The sequence below is a fragment of the Microtus oregoni genome, unplaced genomic scaffold (genome assembly GCF_018167655.1).
Source record: "Microtus oregoni isolate MIOR12 unplaced genomic scaffold, Mior012 000113F_ref0000058, whole genome shotgun sequence".
Lineage (NCBI taxonomy): Eukaryota > Metazoa > Chordata > Mammalia > Rodentia > Cricetidae > Microtus > Microtus oregoni.
The window spans coordinates 2,302,519-2,323,099 of NW_024544742.1; the positions used below are offsets into that span (position 1 = coordinate 2,302,519).

General features: G+C 39.1%; 1 pseudogene; it reads right to left on the bottom strand.

Moving 5' to 3' along the window:
• Positions 1-2,669: 2,669 nt before the first annotated feature.
• Positions 2,670-3,419, bottom strand: LOC121443837 (annotated as a pseudogene).
• Positions 3,420-20,581: the final 17,162 nt, after the last annotated feature.

Below are 20,581 nucleotides of genomic sequence, written 5' to 3' on the forward strand. Positions count from 1 at the left end.
TGTAATTGTGTAGTTCATTTAAAATGTAATGTATATAGGTTGTTAATGGATAATCAATAATAGTCACGTTTGTAGTCATGTTAGTTAGATTTTCAAGATGTATAGATATATATTTCAGTTAGATAGGCATTCTTCATATCTTTCAAAGACTACGATATTTGCTATTTAATGTTTTTAGAACTTAGGGTTTTTCATGAAAATGAGACACTCTGCTTCTGGCAGAACCAATCTACTTTAGGAAGAAGATGGGCATCGAAGTGGATCCTTATGGAGTTTGATAGCCATTTGGGCAAGAAACTGCTTTTGCCTGGACGATTGCATAAACAGGACACAGAGAACCCGCAGAGAAGGGACTACTAAACTTGCCTAAAGGTGAGATGGTGTTTCAGGTTTCGTGATTTATGAAAGAATCTTCAAGACATTCTTCTAGACAAGCAGATAGTGACTTCCATTGAAATTTCCTGCTCCATTTAAATGTCTGCTGGAAACTATGGGCCTGTAGGCAGAAGAATGATACCGCAACAGTACAGAGGAATTTTGGGTGACTGTACAGGCAGTGAGATGTCTCTGTCATTTCTAGAGTTTGAATATTTCTTACTTTTTGTTTGCTTAGGTAATATTGTATTATTCTGAAGTCTTGGATGGAGTTGAAGAAAGATAGATAGTTACAGTTTTCCATTGTTATGATAAAAGATAAAAAGATATAAGCATTTTAACTGTAATACTTGATTGATAACTGTTTTGTTTAATGATATTTTGCTATGTTAAAGTTAAAGCATTCCTTTTTTGTTTAAACAGAAAAAAGGGAAATGATGGAGAAAGGTCATTGGTTAATTAAATAAAGAAACTGCTTGCCCTGATAGGTTATGACATTGGTGGGTGGAGTAAACAGAACAGAATGCTGGGAGGAACAGTAAGTGAGCTCAGAGACACCATGCTCTTCTCTCAAGCACAGACACAATAGCTCTGCTCTGAGGCAGACAGCGATGGAGCCAGCCACCAGGTCAGACATGCTGAATCTTTCCTGGTAAGCACACCTGGTGGTGCTACATAGATTATTAGAAATGGGTTAAGAGGCTGAAACTAATGTTGCAGGAAGTGTTTAAAAGAATACAGTATTTGTATTTTTATTTCAGGCCATAAGGTAGCGAGGCAGCCATGCTGCATGGGACGCAGCACCACTGCTCAAATTATGACAATAAAGGGGGAAATGGAAGAAGGGAAGGAAGAAGAGAGAGAGATAGACATGGAAAAATGGATGAATTCCATCATTCTTTGAAAAAATGAGTAAACCAATGAATGAGGAGACCTAGTAGGATAAAATGTGCTGCATTCCCTCTGAGAGTCAGGCCAAATTGAGGATTGACAAGGTTTTCCACTAAGGAGGAGGCTTATTCCATTTTGCCATCTTTGTGCTCCAGACCCACCCATGAGAGTGACGATGAGGACAAGGAGAAGAAGGGGTGAGGGTGTACGTGCATGCCTTGGTACATGATCTCACCCAAATTGTTGCCATATCACCTACCTGGGACAGCTGATCTACATGCTGGACCCTAACGGGCAGATTGACAACTCTAACATTTTATCCAAGTTTGTGAAGATGAAGGAACCAAAAACCGCCCCTTTACAGGATGGCAGGATACTTACATGATGGGAGTCAGACATCAATACCATACTGGTATTTGGGGTTCTGATGGAGTTGTGGGGTCTTTGCCACACTCCACCTAGCATCATGGATTCCCTAGTTTACTGATTTCATGGAGCGTGGTGCAACCACCATATGTTTGCATGCCACACACCAGTGTGCATCAATGTGTACAGGTTTATCCTGTATGTGGCTGACTCTGTTCATGAGTTTTATAGCCCAAGTCCTACAGAACATGATCAATGAAAGGGAAGACTGTTTTCCAGATGTGGCTGGGCAATTATTTAAATGAACTCACAGGGGTTGGATGGCATGCATAAGACCTATGAGAGTTCAAGGCATACTGAATCCAGGCATGACAAAGTAGGTGGCAAAGAGAAATCTGGCAAAAAGTAGGTAGCCTGTTGTCCAACCCACTGCAGAAGAGCAACTTTTCTCTAAGCAGGAGGCTCCTGGTCACTCAACATGCTCCAGTGAGGATCAAACATCCAGAAACTTACAGCTGGTACAAATTAAAGCATTCAATAAATGAAACCTAATTTTCTCTGATTTTGAGTATACATTTGTGTCTCTTTCTGATTAATCTACTCTTTATCCGCTTAAGTCCCAATACCACACTCTGATATCTGTCACATCTTTCCATTTGACAAGTTTTTCCCTCAAGCTTTATCCCGCCCCGAGATCCTACAACTTTTTGTCCCCTCTCCACTGCTTCCAAAACAGCCATCTTGTGCTTTCCCCATCCTGCATCCCCAGTCCTTTCATCTGGAAGGGGGAAAATCCATAAATTATGCTTTGTTTTGAGGCATGTATTTCTGTGATGTCCCACCCACCAGACAATACATCATTGACCAAATAACACATGTTCACAAATTTTTATTTTTAGAGCAAGAATATTCCATTGGAAAAGATACCAGGATTAATAGAAGACCTGAGGTATCTCTGAAAAAAACACATTCCCCAAACACACTTTTAAGTCTGCCCCTCATAATTTTAGAATTTCACTTTAACAGATCTTCACCAAATTATAGACATAGATATGGAAGTCATTATCAAACTTGATGAAATACACGGAAGGTTGGTGGGAACTTGGTAAATAATTTTACCTATCTCTTGGGTTCCATCTTTTTTTGTTGTACTGCACACTTTTGCCTGCCAAGGAATCCCTGCCTAATTCTAAAGTCACCTCTACTGGAGGACATTCTGTCATGATGTGGAGGTTGCCTTCAATGTAGTCATCAAGATGGTGGTGAAGGTATAGGATTGGATCATTCTCTTTGACAATGTAGATACAGGTAATCATGATCTGACCCTCATCTGGGATCATGCCACTCCACTCGTCCTTAGAGCCTGGCATGATGTGGAGGTTGCCTTCACGGTAGTCATCCAGAAGGTGGTAAATGTAGAAGACCGGATCTTTCTTGTAGGTAATATAGAACCAGGTCTTCATGATTGGCACCTCCTCTAGGAACATCCCCTTCCAGTCATCCTTAGAGCCATTTGTTCTGGTGAATATACATTTCACTGCTCTGCCAACTATGGTGTTTGAGAGATGAGTGTCTGTCCCCTGAGGAAATGGCACATTATTAGGTAGGATTTTAAGGTTTAAATTCCTGTCATCGCTGTGAAGCTCCAAGCCATAGACACAATCAATCCCGTCATATTTCAACAAATAGAGAGAGGGATATGTTGGCAGTTGATCCAGAATGATGGCTTTCCACTGGGTGACTAGTTCATTGGCTTCCTTCCAGCCATGAGAAATTCTGCGGCCAACAATATTCTCCAGGGCCTCAAAAGGCTTTCTTATTTTTTGCTTCTGGAGAGATGGCCCATTCTTCTTCTGGAGAGGTGGCATGCATCTCATACAAAGAGGCATCTTCATCATGGCGGTAGACTTACTGAGATAGGCCACAGCACTCCTGTCCCACTGTCTCTTGGCTCTCTTTCTGTGCTTGAGCTTCATAGCTGCCAATCTATGCTTTGGAAAAGCTCTTCAGATTTAATCAGGCACAAAGCAGTTTCACCCACCATAAGTGCCTGCAAGGATAGAACATTAGGATGTGAGTTCAAGGCTCTTTGCTGGAAGATCTTTGGGGCAGGTGACAAAGGCAGTGCTGAATAGATTTGGATACCTAAATGTAATTTGGTCTTAAGAAATTCATAGGAAAATTATCAAACTATTGTCTACAGCTCAGTATATGTGTATCAGAGACACATTCCTGCTGCCCAAAGGCAATTGACCTCTACTGGGAAAGCTTCTTCCTGACTGACTATGTCAATGAGAGGAGAAGGTATGCCTATCTCCAAAGTGAGAAAGAAAAATCTGAACAGATGGCAAAGAATTCAAAGCACAGCCACTTCTCTCCTTCCCACTAAAACTATGGTTTAGGTGGATGATCCAAAACCACCTGCCCAAGGTCATAGCACTCCAGTCCACTGGCTCTCTGTATTGTGTCTCCTGATCCAGACCCAGGTTTATTACATGAAGCCATTCTGTGTCTTCATAGAGAAGTGAGTACTGTGAGGCAAACTGCCGAAAGAAAGACTCATTAATCTGGGCAACAGCACCATTTAGAAATAATTAATATCTTTTAAAACACTATGGACTAAGAGGATCTTTGACACTTAAGGGTTCTGATGAATTGGACATTGTTAGCAAAGATAAAGTGGGAAGAATACCTGGCATTCACCGTCCCCACAGCTATCAAATATAGGACCTCTGACTCTTTCTACAGGAATGTCAACCATCATTATATTTCCTGCCTCACTTTACAGCACAAGTGATGTCGGAGAGTCATATTAATCTGTTGATTTCATTGGTTAAGTAATAAAGAACCTCTTTGGCTTGCTCTCATAGGTTAAAACATAGGTGGGAGGAGAAAACAGAACAGAATGCTGGGAGGAAGACGAAGTGAGCAGCCCCGCCGCTCTTATTACTACAGAATGCCTCCTGCTAGCTTATGCCTGAAATAACAACACAAAAACACTGCTTGACCCATTCTCTTCTAGGCTATTTCTCACATATTAATTTAGCCCATTTCAAATCATCTGTGTGTAGCACCCCAATGTGTGCTTATCGGGAAGATTCTAGCCTACGACCATCCTGGGTCGGAGCTTCATCACGTGTGTCTGCCCAGGAGAGGATGGCGTCTCTGATGCCTTCTTGTCTTAGTGACGGTGTCCTTTGATCTACAGAAGCTTCTCAGTTTCAGGAGGTCCCATTTATTCAATGTTATCCTTAATGTCTCTGCTTCTGGGGATATGCCTAGGAAGTGATCTCCTGTGCCCATATGTTGTAGAGTACTTCCCACTTTCTCTTCTTTCAGCCTCAGTGTGTTCAGCCTGATATTGAGGTCTTTAACCATTTGGACTTGATTTTTGTCCATGGCAATAGATATAGATCTATTTTCATTCTTCTACAGGTTGACAACCAGATCTGCCAGCACCATTTGTTGAAGACGCTTTCTTTTTTCCATTGAATACTTTTAGCTCCTTTATCAAATATCAGGTGTTCATAGGTTTGTGGGATAAAATCCAGGACTTGTACTCTATTCCATTGATCAACTTCTCTGTTTTTGTGCCAATACCAAGCTGTTTTTATTACTGAAGCTCTTTATTAGAGTTTGAAGTCAGGGATGGTAATGCCTCTAGAAGATCTTTTATTGTATAAGATTGTTTTGACTATCCTGGGCTCTTTGTTTTTCCATATAAAGTTGATTACTGTCCTCTCAAGATCTGTGAAGAATTTCGATGGGATTTTAATGGGGTTAGCATTGAATTTATAAATTACCCTTGGTAGAATTGCCACTTTTACTATGTTGATCCTCCCAATCCTAGAGCAAGGGGGGTCCTTCCATTTTGTGGTATCCTCCTCAATTTCTTTCTTCAAGGACTTAAAGTTCTTGTCAAATAGGTCTTTCATATCCTTGGTTAGAGTTACCCCAAGATATTTTTTGCTATTTGTGGCTATCATGAAAAATGATGCTTCTCTGATTTCCCTCTGTGCTTCCTTATTCTTTGTGTATAGGAGGGCAACTGATTTTTTGGAATTGGTCGTATATCCTGCCATGCTACAAAAGGTGTTTATCATCCTTAGGAGTTCTTTGCTGGAGTTTTTAGGCTCGCTCATGTATACTATCATATCATCTGCAAATAATGAGAGTTTAACTTCACCCTTTCCAATTCAAATCCTTTGGATCCCCTTATGTTGTCTTATTGCTATTGAGAGAACTTCAAGCACTATATTGAAGAGGTATGGAGAGAGTGGACAGCCTTGTCATGCTTCTGATTTTAGTGGGATTATTTTGAGTTTCTCTGCATTTAATTTGATGTAAGCTGTCAGCTTGCTATAAAAGGCTTTTATTATAGTTAGGTATGACCCTTTTAGCCTTAATCTGTCTAAGAACTTTATCATAAAGGGAAGTTGAATTTTGTCAAAAATTTTTCAGCATCTAATGAAATGGTCATATTTTTTTTCTTTAAGTTTATTTATATGATGGATTACATTGAGAGATTTGTGTATGGTGAACCAGCCCTGTATTCCTGGGATGAAGCCTACCTGATAATAATGGATAATTTTTCTAATGTGTTCTTGGATTCGGTTTGCCAGTATTTTATTGAGGATTTTTGTGTCGATGTTCATGAGTGAGATTGGCCTGTAATTCTCTTTCTTGGTTGAGTCTTTTTGTGGTTTTGGTATCAGGGTAACTGTAGCTTCAAAAAAGGAATTTGGCAATGACTTTACTGTTTCTTTATTGTGAAATACTTTAAGGAATTTAGGTATTAGCTATTCTTGGAAGTTCTGGTAGAATTCTGCATTTAAACCATCTGGACACAGTTTTTTTTTGGTAGGGAGTTTTTTTTATGACAACTTCTAAATTTTCACGACTAACATGTCTATTTAGATTGTTATCCTGGTTCTGGGCAAACTTTAGCATAAGGAACTTATCTAAAAAAGTTTCTGTTTCTTTAATATTTTCCAATTTTATGGCATATAGGCTTTGTAGTAAGATCTAATGATTTTCTAGATTTCCTCTGTGTCTGTGCTTATGTCTCCCTTTTCATTTCTGATCTTGTTAATTTGTGTATTCTTTCTCTGCTGTTTGATTAGTTTGGATAGGGATTTATCAATCTTGTTGATTTTCTCCAGGAACCAGCTTTTTGTTTCATTGATTCTTTGGATTGTTTTTTGTGATTCTATTTTGTTGAGTTCAGCCCTCTGTTTGATTTATTTCCAGTCTTCTACTCCTCCTATATGAGTCTGCTTCTTTTTTTTCTAGAGCTTTCAGGTGGGCTGTTAAGTCTACAATGTGTGCTTTCTCTGTTTTCTTTAAGTGGGCACTTAGTGCTATGAACTTTCCTCTTAGCACAGCTTTCATAGTGTCCCATAGGTTTGATTATGTTGAGTCTTTATTTTCATTGAGTTCAAGAAAGATTTTAATTTATTTCTTTATTTCTTCCTTGATCCAGGTGTGGTTCAATAGTTGACTGTCCAGGTTCTATGAGTTCATAGGCTTTCTATGGGTAGCATTGTTGTTGAATTCCAAATTTAATCCATGGTGATCCCATAAGATACAGGTGGTTACTAATATTTTTTTTCTAACTGTGTAAGTTTGCTTACCGATTATGTGGTCAATTTTCAAGAAGGTTCCATGAGCTGCTGAGAAGAAGATATATTCTTTACTATTTGGGTGGATTGATCTATAGATGTCTGTTAATTCCATTTGATTCAATACCTCCCTTAATCCTCTTATTTTTCTGTTACTTTTCTGTCTGATTGACCTGTCCATTGGTGAGAGAGGAGTGTTGAATTCTCCTACAATAATTGGTTGTGGTTTGATGACTGCCTTGAGTTTTAGTAATGTTTCTTTTACATAAGTGGGTGCTTTTATATTATGGGCATAGATATTCAGGATTGAGACTTTGTCCTCATGAATTGTTTCTGTTATGAGTAAAAATGTCAATCTCCATCTCTTCTGATTTATTTTAGTTTGAAATCAACTTTGTTAGAAATTAGTATGGCCACATTTGCTTGTTTCTTAGGTCCATTTGTTTGATAAACCTTTTCCCAGTCCTTTACTCTGAATAGGTGTCTGTATTTGTGGTTGTGGTGTGTTGTTGTAATACGGAGCGGCGGGCTGTGTCCCGCCACCCGGCTAGCTTTACCCGAAATAATTACACGGAAACTGTATTCTTTTAAACACTGCCTGACCCATTAGTTTCAGTTTCTTATTGGCTAGCTTTTACATATTGATCTAACCCATTTCTATTAATCTGTGTAGCCCACGAGCTGGCTTACCAGGAATGATCTTAACCTGCGTCTGTCTGGAGTGGGAGAATCATGGCGACTCCCTGACTCAGCTTCTTTCTCCCAGCATTCCATTCTGTTTACTCCGCCTACCTAAGGGTTGGCCTATTAAATGGGTCTAGGCAGTTTCTTTATTAATAAGAAATCACTCCCACATCATTTCCCCTTTTTCTGTTTAAACAAAAAAGAAAGGCTTTAACTTTAACATAGTAAAATTACATATAGCAAAACAGTTATCAAGCAAGAATTATAGTTACAATATTTATATCTATTTTATCTTTTATCATAACTAAGGAAAACTATAACTATCTATTCATTCTTTAACTCCATCAAAGACTCCAGAAGGATATAATACTACCTAAGTAAACAAGAAATAAGAAAACTCTAGAAATGACAGAGACATCTTGCTGCCTGGACAGTCACCCAAAGTTCTTTTGTATGGTTGGGACATCCATCTTCAGCCTTCAGGCCCATAGTATCCAGCAGACATTTCCATGAAGCAGGAAATTTTAAAGACAGTTCAGTCACTATCTGCTGTGTCCTGCAGAATGTCTCGCAAACTTTTTCATGAGTCATGAACCCCGAAAGACCATCTCACCTTTAGGCAAGTTTAGCAGTCCTCTCTCTGCGGGTTCTCTGTGTCCATTTTATGCAACAGTCCAGGCAAGAGTAGTTTCTTGCCCAAATGGCTATCAAACTCCATAAGGATCCTCTTCGATGCCCATCTTCCTCTCGAAGTAGATTGGTGCCACCAGGAGCAGATATGTCTCATTGTCATGAAAAGTCCTAAGTTATTAAAATATTTTAAATGCCATATTCTGTAGCCTTTGAGAGATATGAAGAATGCCTATCTGAAATATATCTCTATATATCTAGAAAATCTAAGTAACATGACTACAAACTTTACTTTCATCGATGATTATCCATTAGCAACCTATATTTCCTATTATACATTACATTTTAAAAATGAACTACACAATCACACCTTATTCAAGATCAAAAATACATATACATATAACAAAATTGACCTTAAAATCCATACCAATGCAAATTATTCATACCTATATCATATCCCCCTTTAAATGTAAAAGAACATTTATAAACAATATTTTGGGAACATGGGCGCAGTTTTTTCTCTCCAAACTGCTTCCTGCTGAATGGGGGCGCTGTTAATCAGATCGTTTAGGGTGTAACCTGTGTGTCAGGTTCATCTCAGTTGGCAGTTGAGTGAAGTAATTTTGTGAAGATGTTCACAGCAACTTTTCGGGAGGTCGTGGTCTATCATACCAAATTGGGATAGAAGAAATCCACAGGGTCTGGTCCTCTGTGAAAACAAAAGAAGACCCTTTCCAAAGTATCATATCCTTAGACCCAAATTTTGAAATCATAATACCTTTATATCCATTATGGTTTAGCTTGGCAGCCCATGTAATGAAATGTCTGTCTGTACTTAGCTCCTTTACAGTCAAAAATTTTAAAGAAAACACAATGTACATAATTCAGACTCTCTGTGAATTTTCCATTTTTACGTGGCTTATTTTTCTTTATTTCTTTTAATCTCTTAACTATCTGTACTCTGTCTCTTTAAAGACTTTACCCTTTTTTTTTAAGACATTTGCTTTATTCTCTATATTCTTATTCTTCTCTCTCTCAAGCCTATGTACATTCATCCAACGCTGTGATCCACTGAGGTCTGTTATGTTTGAATCTGTTTTATTGTGAATCTGTAATATTTTTACTATCCAGGAGCATTTCTTAAAATGTTAAGCATTTCTTAAAAACTTAAGTTGCACCATGTACAGGTAATAGGTACCACCTGTGTCCTGCCCAGTCTAAACCTTAACTGTGCTGTTATTATGGTAATTACGGTAGTTTCTGCCAACCAGCACAGTTCAGCAAGGAGCAGCAGCTCCTGCCTCAGATCCATTTGGTGCCCCTGAGCTGTGCACAGTTCCAGGCACACAGCAAGTCCTCATTGGAGCTGCATTCAGTAGTTTAATTTTGAGACTGAGAATGCAGCACAGAAACTCTTTTTATCCAAGTTACAACCAAATCTGACACGCAGAGCACTGCGCAGTCTGAAAACACGTCTCTTTCACCATGCTCTTCCGCCTGCCTAAGTCTGATTTTGCCATCTGCCCAGGTGCAGGCGGGGAGCGCTGAGAGCACTCTCCTTCCGATCCCAAGCGGGAACACAAACATCCAGTCCCATAAAATCCATTGAAATGCTTTAAAGCCAGAGTTTGCATTGGCGGCACAGTCCCAAGAAGCCGCACTTTAAAATGACGCAGCTTTTTTTTTTGCTGCTGTTGCCGAATCAGGAAATCTCTCTACAGCACGCCACCAACAAACAGCAAAAATCTGTGTTAAAGTCTCTCTCCCTTATTTTTAAGCCTTCTCAGGTTTTTAAGTGGATTTAGCCCCACGTTGGGCGCCATTCTGTTGTAATACGGAGCGGCGGGCTGTGTCCCGCCACCCGGCTAGCTTTACCCGAAATAATTACACGGAAACTGTATTCTTTTAAACACTGCCTGACCCATTAGTTTCAGTTTCTTATTGGCTAGCTTTTACATATTGATCTAACCCATTTCTATTAATCTGTGTAGCCCACGAGCTGGCTTACCAGGAATGATCTTAACCTGCGTCTGTCTGGAGTGGGAGAATCATGGCGACTCCCTGACTCAGCTTCTTTCTCCCAGCATTCCATTCTGTTTACTCCGCCTACCTAAGGGTTGGCCTATTAAATGGGTCTAGGCAGTTTCTTTATTAATAAGAAATCACTCCCACATCAGTGTGTTTCTTGTAAACAGCAGAATGTTGGATCCTGTTTTAGTATCCAATCTCTTAGTCTGTGGATTTTTATAGTTGAGTTGAGTCCATTGATATTAAGTGATATTAAAGACAAGTGGATGTTTACTCCATTCACTTTTTTTTGAGGTAATAGAGTTTATGTTTTTCCCTTCTTCGAGTTGTGCTGGTGAAGGATCAATAGATGTGTGAGTTATTGTGGGCATTGTTGGACTCCTTGTGTTGTAATTTTCCTTATATTACTTTCTGTAAGGCTGGATTTGTGCCTACGTATTGTTTAAATTTGTTTTTATCCTGGAAAATTTTGTTGTCCCCATTTATACTGAATGATAGCTGGGCTGGGTATAGTAATCTGGGCTTGCATCCATGTTCTGTTAGTTTCTGCAGTACATCTATCCAAACCTTCTGGCTGTCATGCTTTCCATAGAGAAGTCAGGTGAAAATCTGATAGTTTGACCTTCATAAGTAACTTGGCCTTATTTCTTTGCAGATCTTAATATTCTTTCTTTATTCTACATGTTTTGTGTTTTGATTATTTTATGGCAAGGAGATTTTTTTTTGGTGCAGCTTATTCAGTGTTCTGTAGCTTCTTGAACCTTCAAAGGAATATCTTTCTTTAGGTTGGGAAAGTTTTCTTCTATAATTTTAATAAATATATTTTCTGGACCATTGAGCTGTACTTCTTCTTCTTCTCTACACCTATAATTCTTCGGATGGTCTTTTTATTGTGTCCCATTTTTCTGAATGTCTTGTGATGTGAATTTGTTGGTTTTGCTGTTTTCTTTGATCAGTGTTTTTATTTTGTCTATGTTATCTTCAGTGTCTGACATTCTTTCTTCTATCTCTTGTAATCTGCTGGTAGTACTTTTCTCAGTAGTTCCTGTTTGTTTACTCAGATTTTCCATCTCCATCCTTTCCTTGTTTTGTATTTTCTTCATTACTTTAATTTCATTATTCAAGTCTTGAACTGCTTCCTTTATATTTTTGATGGCTTTTTCTTGTTTCTCTTGGTTTTCTTGGGTATCTTTGAGCGATTCACATATTTCCTCTACCTTTTTGTTTGTAATCTCTCATTGTTCATGGCACTTTTTCACCATTTGTTTATGGTCCTCTATTATTTTCATATAATTCACTTTTGAGTCGATTTCTTCTTATTCTTCTGGAGTAAGCCGTAAAATTCTTCTTATTTCGGGATTGCTGGATTCTGGTGATGTCATGTTGCCTTTCAGGTTGTTGGAGGAATTCTTGCATTGGCACTTTCCCATCTCTTCCTTCAAATGGAGCCAGGAGAGGCCTGGTGTTTTGGTAGAGACTTTGCTGTGATTGACTCTGTGGGTGTATATCCTCAGTGTAGAATCAGGAACCATTCGCATCCAGATAAAACTCATTAGTATGGAAACATGAATGCTTGGTAATCCAAAGACCTGCAGACAAGCGGGAAAACTTGGGGAGAAGGACGGGGTCCATTAGAGCACAGGAGACCCTGCCGCCAAGCTGAAGGTGCCCATGCTACCTTTGGGCCTCTGCAACATGTTATGTCATCTGAGGAAATGCTGAAATTAGCATAATTTGAGGAAGAGACTCTACAAATTTCTATACTTTTCAAAGCAGTTCCAGTGGCATATACAAATTCTCCATCTACCCAAGTGACCAGGGAAACATTCCATCTGTACCAGGGCATCTGGGTGTTTTGTCCTCAAGATAAACAACTCCAGCATCTTCTTGTTCTGATGAAATGATTGTGGGAACATGCCCACCATCACAAGGAACTCTGAAAATGTACAAATCTGCACAAGGGACTCTTAGAGTCTTCCTATGCTTCAAAGGCCACTGTGGAGAGTCTCATACCAGCCAAAAGCACAATTGGATATTTGACATATGTAAAACATACAGTAGGACATTTTGCATCAAGGACAGAACCTCTGATGTTTATTCAAAATACCCATACACTGTTAGAATCTTTGCAACCTAGTCAGATATCTTTGTGAGTGTCAGGGTGCAGAAGGGCTTGTGGACACTTCTTTATTTCCCCAAGGGTCTTTGGACATATCTGTGTCTGCACAAGGAACTCTAGGGACATTCATGTGTAATCAAGGAATTAGGAAGCATCCTGCTTTTTCCCAAATCCCTCAGAAACCTCGCATTCTGTGCAAAATTCTTACAGTATCCACCATCTGTCCCAGGATCTCTGAAACCTTCTCAATCTGAAAAGAACACATGAGGATCTTTATCCTCTCCTCGAGGTACTGGAATATCTAGCCCCAGTTCTCAGGAAATATTCCAAATTTCTGCGAGTTCAGGATATCCTGAACATTTTCTATATTTTGGATCACCTCTGGAAATTTCTTGTGTGCACAAGGAAATCTGTGATTTTTTCCTTTCCTCAAGGAGAATTTTATCTTTACATTGTTTGTTTTTTTTGTTTGTTTGTTTGTTTTGGTAATCTAGAATCATCTCAACTTGTCCAAATGAATCTCAGCCATTTGTCTTCTGTCAGAGAGCCTGTGGTAATCTGTCCATCTATACCAGGTCCTACATAGTCTTCACCATTTAATTAAGTGCCTGGAAGATTTTCATCACATGTCCCAAGTGATCCATGTTTTCTAATCTCTGCTCATCTGCCTCTAGTAGTTAATGTATCTGATCACTGAGTCCATCAGCATCTTAAAAAGAAACTCTGGGGCCTTTGTTATCTTCTACAGACATCCAAGGAAAAGTTCAAAAAACACATAGTTATCATAGGCAATGTCACATAAAAGAGAGACATTGGAAACTTCTCCATTTCATGTAGGAAGTTCAGTATATGATCCTTGTCCCCAGGAGTCTCTGGGACTTTAGTCCTTTTGCTAGGTGAGTTAAGCAAATTCTCAATGTGCTCAAGAAACTGTAGTTTCCTGTGTATTTACACAAGGGTCTGTCCACATCTGCACAAAGGAGTATAGGACATCCTACATGCTCAAGGGCTCTCAGGAACTTCTTCACATACACAACATACATTATCACAGTTCACCTCTGCACAAAGTATATTAGCATATGCATCATCTACCCCAGTGTCTCAGGGATACAGCCAGCATGCCAAAAATGGTAGAAACTTTGAAATCTGTTCCAGGGTCTCCAAAAATTTTGTAGAACCTTTGCTAACTCCCTGGGACTACCCAAGATATACATCATGTTCACCAGGTGTATGCAAAAGTTCTACAACTACCAGATGACATGTGGTATCTAATGGGCCATGGGAACATTCTGTATATGCCCCCAGAAAACTTGAGTTATTTCCACTCTTTCCAGTGCCTTTTGAAACCTAAACTGATGGAAGAAGAAACTTTTCATTTCTTTAAACCTATGCAAGGCGATCTAGGGCCCTCTGTTTCATTCTACGTAACCTCTTGGATATTGGAAATCTGCACAAAGGGTTCAACAAAGAGATCCATCTACTCCAGACAATTTAGGAACATTGACTTCTTGAAAAGGGCAAATGATGATTCCTTTATCTGTGCTCATGGCAATCTAGTGTTATCCAATTATTCCAGAGTGGATTTGAGATCTTCATTATCTACTCCCATGACTCTAGGATATTTTCCACCTTACAAAGTCTATTTAGGAATGTCTCCATCTGTTTCATTGATGCTCAGACCTCCTGTGTCTACCCAGCATGTTACAGTAACAACTACAGCTTCACAAGAGTTATAGGAATCCATCGTTTATCAGAGGAGAACAGAATCTTTGCAATATGCCAATGATGATCTCTTTCCCAAGGAACTGAGGGAAATTCTTAATTTTCAAAGGGGAAATTAAAAGACTGGTCATCTGCCCAAGGAGCGTTTAAAACTGCTCTGTCGATTTAAGGGACTGTAGAAAATTTTCTATCTGCCTCAAGGACACAATGGCTTTTCAGTTCAACACTCCGATATACTGGGAATTTTTCTCTATCTTCACAAAATAAATCAGAACTGTACGCACCTATTAGAAGCATCTAGAATCTTCACCAAATGTTCAAACTTCTCTAAAACATTCTCTATCTTTGCAAGAGTCTCCAGAACTGACCCCACCTACACCAGGTACTTTGCAACATTCCCCACTTGATCAAGTGTGGTGGAAAATTTCTGTATTCTCAGAGTGATTCTAGGATAAACAACATAACAGAAGGCATATGAAGGATGTTCATTATCTCTCCAAGGAACTTTGTGATTGTCTATATCAGGACAAGAGTCTCTAGGACATTGCTCATTTGTACAAGGGTCTGCAGAAATATTCAGATCTTCCACAAATTGCAAGACACTTATTGTAATCAAGGGTTTGAGGCAAAGTTCCCATCTGTCCAACAAGAAACACATATTTCCCTGCCCATGGAATATTGTAATATATTTCACCTTCTCAAGTTATACTAGAAACATCTTCTTCTCTTCAGAAAGTAGATGGTTCTTTAGATGTGCATGGTGCTCGGCAACTTAGACCTGATTCACAGAGTAGTTGGGAAATTCCCAATGGATTCCAAAGTCATCAGAAACTTTTACATCTCGCCTAATGGTTTTTAAATGTTCAGAGTCTTCATCTGTGAGTCTAGAAACATTGACACCTCTCCCAGTAAATCTGGGACATTCATTATCTGCCCAAAGTGCTCTGTTCCTTTCTGTTTCTGACTACTAAACTCAGGAATCATCATCACTCCAAAAATCTGTTCAATTTTCTCCATCTTCTAAATGTTCACTGAGACCTACCCCATCTGTACTAGGGACCTCCCAATATTTATTATCAGCTCAATTGTACTCAAAATTGTCTAGAGCTGCCAAAGGGATTCTCAGATTATCACCATTTCAGTAAGGGTGTTTAGGAGATTCATTATCCATGCAAAGGGCTCTTAGAACTTCCATATCAGCACAATCATTTGTAGGACATTCAAAATCTAAAAAAGAAACTCTAGAAATGTTCATATCTTCTCAAGAGGACCTAGAACCTTCTTTAGCCCAAGAGGTTGTTGTACATTCATCATCTATTCCACAAGATTGTGTAGTTCCTCAATCTTCAAAAGATCCTTTAGGAACATCACTATCTACACAAGGTGCTCTCCTAAAGTCTGTAGTAAAATACCATTATTAGCTCAAATTGTTCTAGAAATCCAGGGTTCTTTGGAGTGGCCTCTGTGTTCTTCCCAATATTGCTTAAGAGACAACAGATTCTTTGCCATGTTATATAGAGATTTGTAATATTTTGAAATCTCTCTCAAGGACTTTAGACACTCTGACATCTATTTTAGAGACAATGAGATTTTCAACAATTGCCAAAGGTACACTGGCCTTCTATAACTGAACAAGTGACATTGAGATAACCAACAATTTCCTACAGAGCTCTGGGATTTTCTCCATCTAACCAACAATTTGTGAATACTGCCTCATCTCAAATGGGGCCTGATAGAATTTCATTAGTGGACAAAGATTTAAAACAAATGTCTTCATGCAAACAGGTGAATTTATGAAGCCACTGAAGCAAAACTATCCATTAAATGCACTGTCTGCACAGGGGGCTCTAGGAATATCCATATCAGCAAAAGAATCTCTTTGACACTCACCATCTTTTCATGGTTCTTCAGATACTTTCCTGTCACTTGAAGAGGCTTCAGGCACTTGTTTGGAACAAGGGCATCCAGGGAAGTCCTTATCATTAGCATTATCTGATCTAGGAGATCTTGGGCTATCTGAATATTCATGGGGGCACTAGAAACGCCATGATATACCCACAGCACTGTAGAAATACCATTTTCTATGAAAAGGAATAAGACACTACACCACCTGTCCAAAATACTCTAGCACATCTCCTTCCTTCAGTACAGATTCTAAAACAGGCTCCCGTGTGCCAGAGACATCAGGATATTTCATCTACCAAAGAGGCTTGTAATATATCATACTCTTCCACAAGAACTTCAGATACTTTTCCATTTATCTCACTATCTCTGGAAATTTCATTCTCTGCCAAAGTACTGTGGGACCATCTATATCTGAGAAAAAAAATTTAGGACCATCAGTATCTCTGGAGGAATCCCTGAAAACTTCTACTCCTGAGCAAGCATCTATGGTTCCCACTCCACCTGCGTCTGGGAGAGCATCACTCTCCCTCTCAGAAAAAATGTTGTCAGGACACATCTTTAGGTTTACAAGGAGATTCACCATCTCAGCAAACCTAAGCCGGAATTTTATTGAATTCACAAAATGCTCTGAGATTGTCTATTTCAGCAGATAGACATTCAATAAATGCTTCTGGGTCTCCAGATATTTCCTTATACCTAAATATGTTTCAGGCTCTTGTTTGGAACAAAGGCATTTGGGACAGTCATTATCATTATCTGATCTAGGAAATCTTGGACTAGGGAATACTCAAAGGACCATGAGAAACATCACCATCTACGCATAGCATTCTAGAAAAGGCATCTTCTACCCAGACGATTATAGATACTTCAGCACCTGCCCAAAATGCTGTAGCAATATGGGTCTTTCAGTACAGAGTCTAAAAGGGGCCCCCCTTATGCCAGAGACATAAGAAATTTGACATCTCCCAAGAAGGTGGTAATATATCAGACTCTTACCCAGGAATTTCAGAAACTTTTCTGTCAACCCTAGAAACTCTCAAAATTTCATTCTCTGGCCAAAGTACTATAGGACCATCTGTATCTGCAAAAGAAATTTTTGGACCATCAGTATCTCTGGATGAATCTCTGGGACCTCCTCCACCGGACAAAGGTTTTCTAAGACCCACTCTACCTGCATCTGGGACTTGGTCATTATCCCATTCAGCACAACATTGTCAGGAAATATCTTAAGTTGTACAAGAAGATTATCCTCTCAGCAAGGCTATACAGGACATTTATTGCATTCCCAAGAAGCTCTGGGACTGTACATATCAGCATAGGAATCACTTGGACATTCATCATCTGCTCAAGAGTCTCCAGATAATTTTTTGTCATCCCAAGAGGATTCAGGCTCTCCTTTGACATGTGAGACTTTAGGAGAGTCATCATCAGATACTGGAACACTTAAACTTTCTTCCTCTCATTATGGTACAATATAAACTCGACCATTTCACAAAAGTTTTCTAGAAATAACATCTTCTTACAATAAGGTTACAGAAACTTCAACAACTTCCCAAGATTCCTTAAAATATCAACCTCCTTCAATGTAGACTCTACAACCTTCCCTTACACCAGAGACCTCAGAAACTTTGCCAACAGCAATAGAGGTTTGTAAGACCTCAGAACCTTTGTCAGGTGCTCTAGAAAATTTACCATCCGTTTTAGAGGCTCTGAGACATTGTAATTCTGAAAAATGTACTCGAGGCCCTTCCCTATATAACCAAAGAATATGAAGCCCCCAAGACCTCTTTATGATACCTGTGGAAATTCCACACCATCCCAAGGGCTTCTAGAACCTATACCATCTACCCAAGAAGGAGTGGGAACTTTCTTTTCAATGGAGTTTTTTAAGAATGTCTATTTGTGCACAAGACAGTTCATTCCTATTCTTTTTTAAGGAGACTGTCTGAGATATTACTCTTATCCCAATAAGAGCCATAGAAGTTCCAATTCAACCAAAAAATAGTGAAGCATGCTTCCTTACTTAAATGAAATATCAGATATTTACTTGTAGAATTGGATGCTTTAAGATCATTCACATTTGCCAAATATAGGATCGCATCTGACATATATATCAGAAAGGACTTACGTTCTAGGGCTACACCTCCAAGGAGTGTTTCCAAACCAAGTATCATCAGAATTGAACTTCAAATCTAGTTCCCCTCCTACAAAATATCAAAGATGTTCTCCCTCTCTACTAAGTGGTTCAAAACATTTGTAATCAAAGAAAACAAAATCAAAACTTGATTCTAAAGAATCATGCATCAAATCTTTGCCAAGAGAATATGAAGGCTTGAAATTTCACCATTTTCTTAAAAACGGGGAAAAGATTTTGTTTCTAACAATGTTGTTGCAAGGCTAAAAACTGAGCCTAAAGAGAGCCTCACTACTACTTCTGCAAAGGGAGTTTGAGATCCTCACAACCTTATGAGGAGGGCCTCAGATTTCCTCCTTCTTCCCAAGGAATTCCTAGATATTCCAAATCTACCAAAATCAAATTGGAACAGGTCGCCTCTAACAAAGAAGTTGTTCATGTTTCCCATTTAGAACATGAAGGCTGCCTTATATGCTCTTTGTCCAAAAAGAGTTCAAGCATTCATCCTCCAAAAATGAGCCAGATACAAAAAGCTACTCCTCAAGGGTGCATAGAACCTTCCATCTCTAAGGGAGGTGGCAGATCTTCACAATCTCATGAAAAGTGTGGTAGAGGTATTGCTTCTCCCAAAGGCAGCCATAAACATTCAAGAACTATCAAAACTAAATTGGAACAGACTCTAACAAAGCAGATATTCATGCTTCCCATACAGAACATGGGGACTGTAAGCATCTCTCTTTGTCACAAAGAGGATTTAGACATCTGCCAAAAGGGAAAAGAAACCCCTCTGAAAAAGATAATCATACAAAAACATATGTGATCCATGGGATCTTACAACTTTCTGCTTTTAGATCACAGGACAGAAGGTGGAAAGAGAAAATTGGCTCTCAAGCCATCTGTCTCCAAGTTTGTTTTTCAAAAATGCACTGTTTCTTAATATTCTTTCTTGAACCTGTGTATGTAGTGTTCTGATTATTATATAGTGAGGGGATGTTTTTCTTTGATCCAGTCTGTTTGGTGTTCTGTAGGCTTCTTGACTATTCAAAGAAATCTCAAGGTCGAAATCAGGAGCAGAATGAGAGAGAGTAAAAGCATGGAACTAAGGACTGCAAGGTGGGCACTCACACATTGAGACAATGGGGATGTTCTATAGGGAACTCACCATGGCCAGCTGGCTTGGGTCTGAAAAAACCTGGGATAAAACGAGACTTGCTGAACATAGCAGACAATGAGGACTACTGAAAACTCAAGAACAACTTCAGTGGGTTTTTGATCCTAGGGCACATACTGGCATTGTGGGAGCCTAGGCAGTATGAATGCTCACTTTACTTGACCTGGATGTAGGTGGTTGGTCCTTGGACCTCCCACTGGGCAGGGAACCCTGATAGCTCTATGGGCTGACATGGGAGGGCAACTTGATTGGGGGAGGGGAGGGAAATGGGAGGAGGTGGCAGAGAAGAGACAAAAATCTTTAATAAATAAATAAAAAATGCACTGTTTCTATATGTACAGATATGTACAGTTGAACACAACTTTGAAAAAAAATTAATGCTTGCATTACTAATTAGTATCTTGTAATATTGTTATGAGATTTGCCTTAGACTATCAAATATTTCTCATTGGGTATGTATGTTTGCATTGTGAAAATTAGCTGGATGCAAGTGCAGAGCCAGACTCTTATTCATTACCCATGATGCCTTGCGACCTTCCACTTTTGATCAAGGGTGAATTGCACATTTCTTTTACCAAATATGACTGGAGCCCTCCTCCCTCTGAATAAAGACAATTGGGCATTCTCATTTGCTGAAGATAGTCTCGTAACTTTCCATTTTAAGAAGAGGTTTTCTGTAGTCCTGTTTTCAGAGACCTCATATATACTTTGTTTAACAAAGGTTTCATGAGGACTACCCTGGGTCAAACTGGGCCATCATCCTTCTCTCCATTAAGAATGTGTACTTACACCTAATCCACCTATCCCAGGAAGATTAGGAAGCATTGTCTTAGACTTAAGGAAACTCATGCATTCCTTTTATTCACAAGGTGACATTAGAGATGTTATTTTGAATAACACTGCATCCTACCTTGTAGGATTCTGTCAAGAACTCT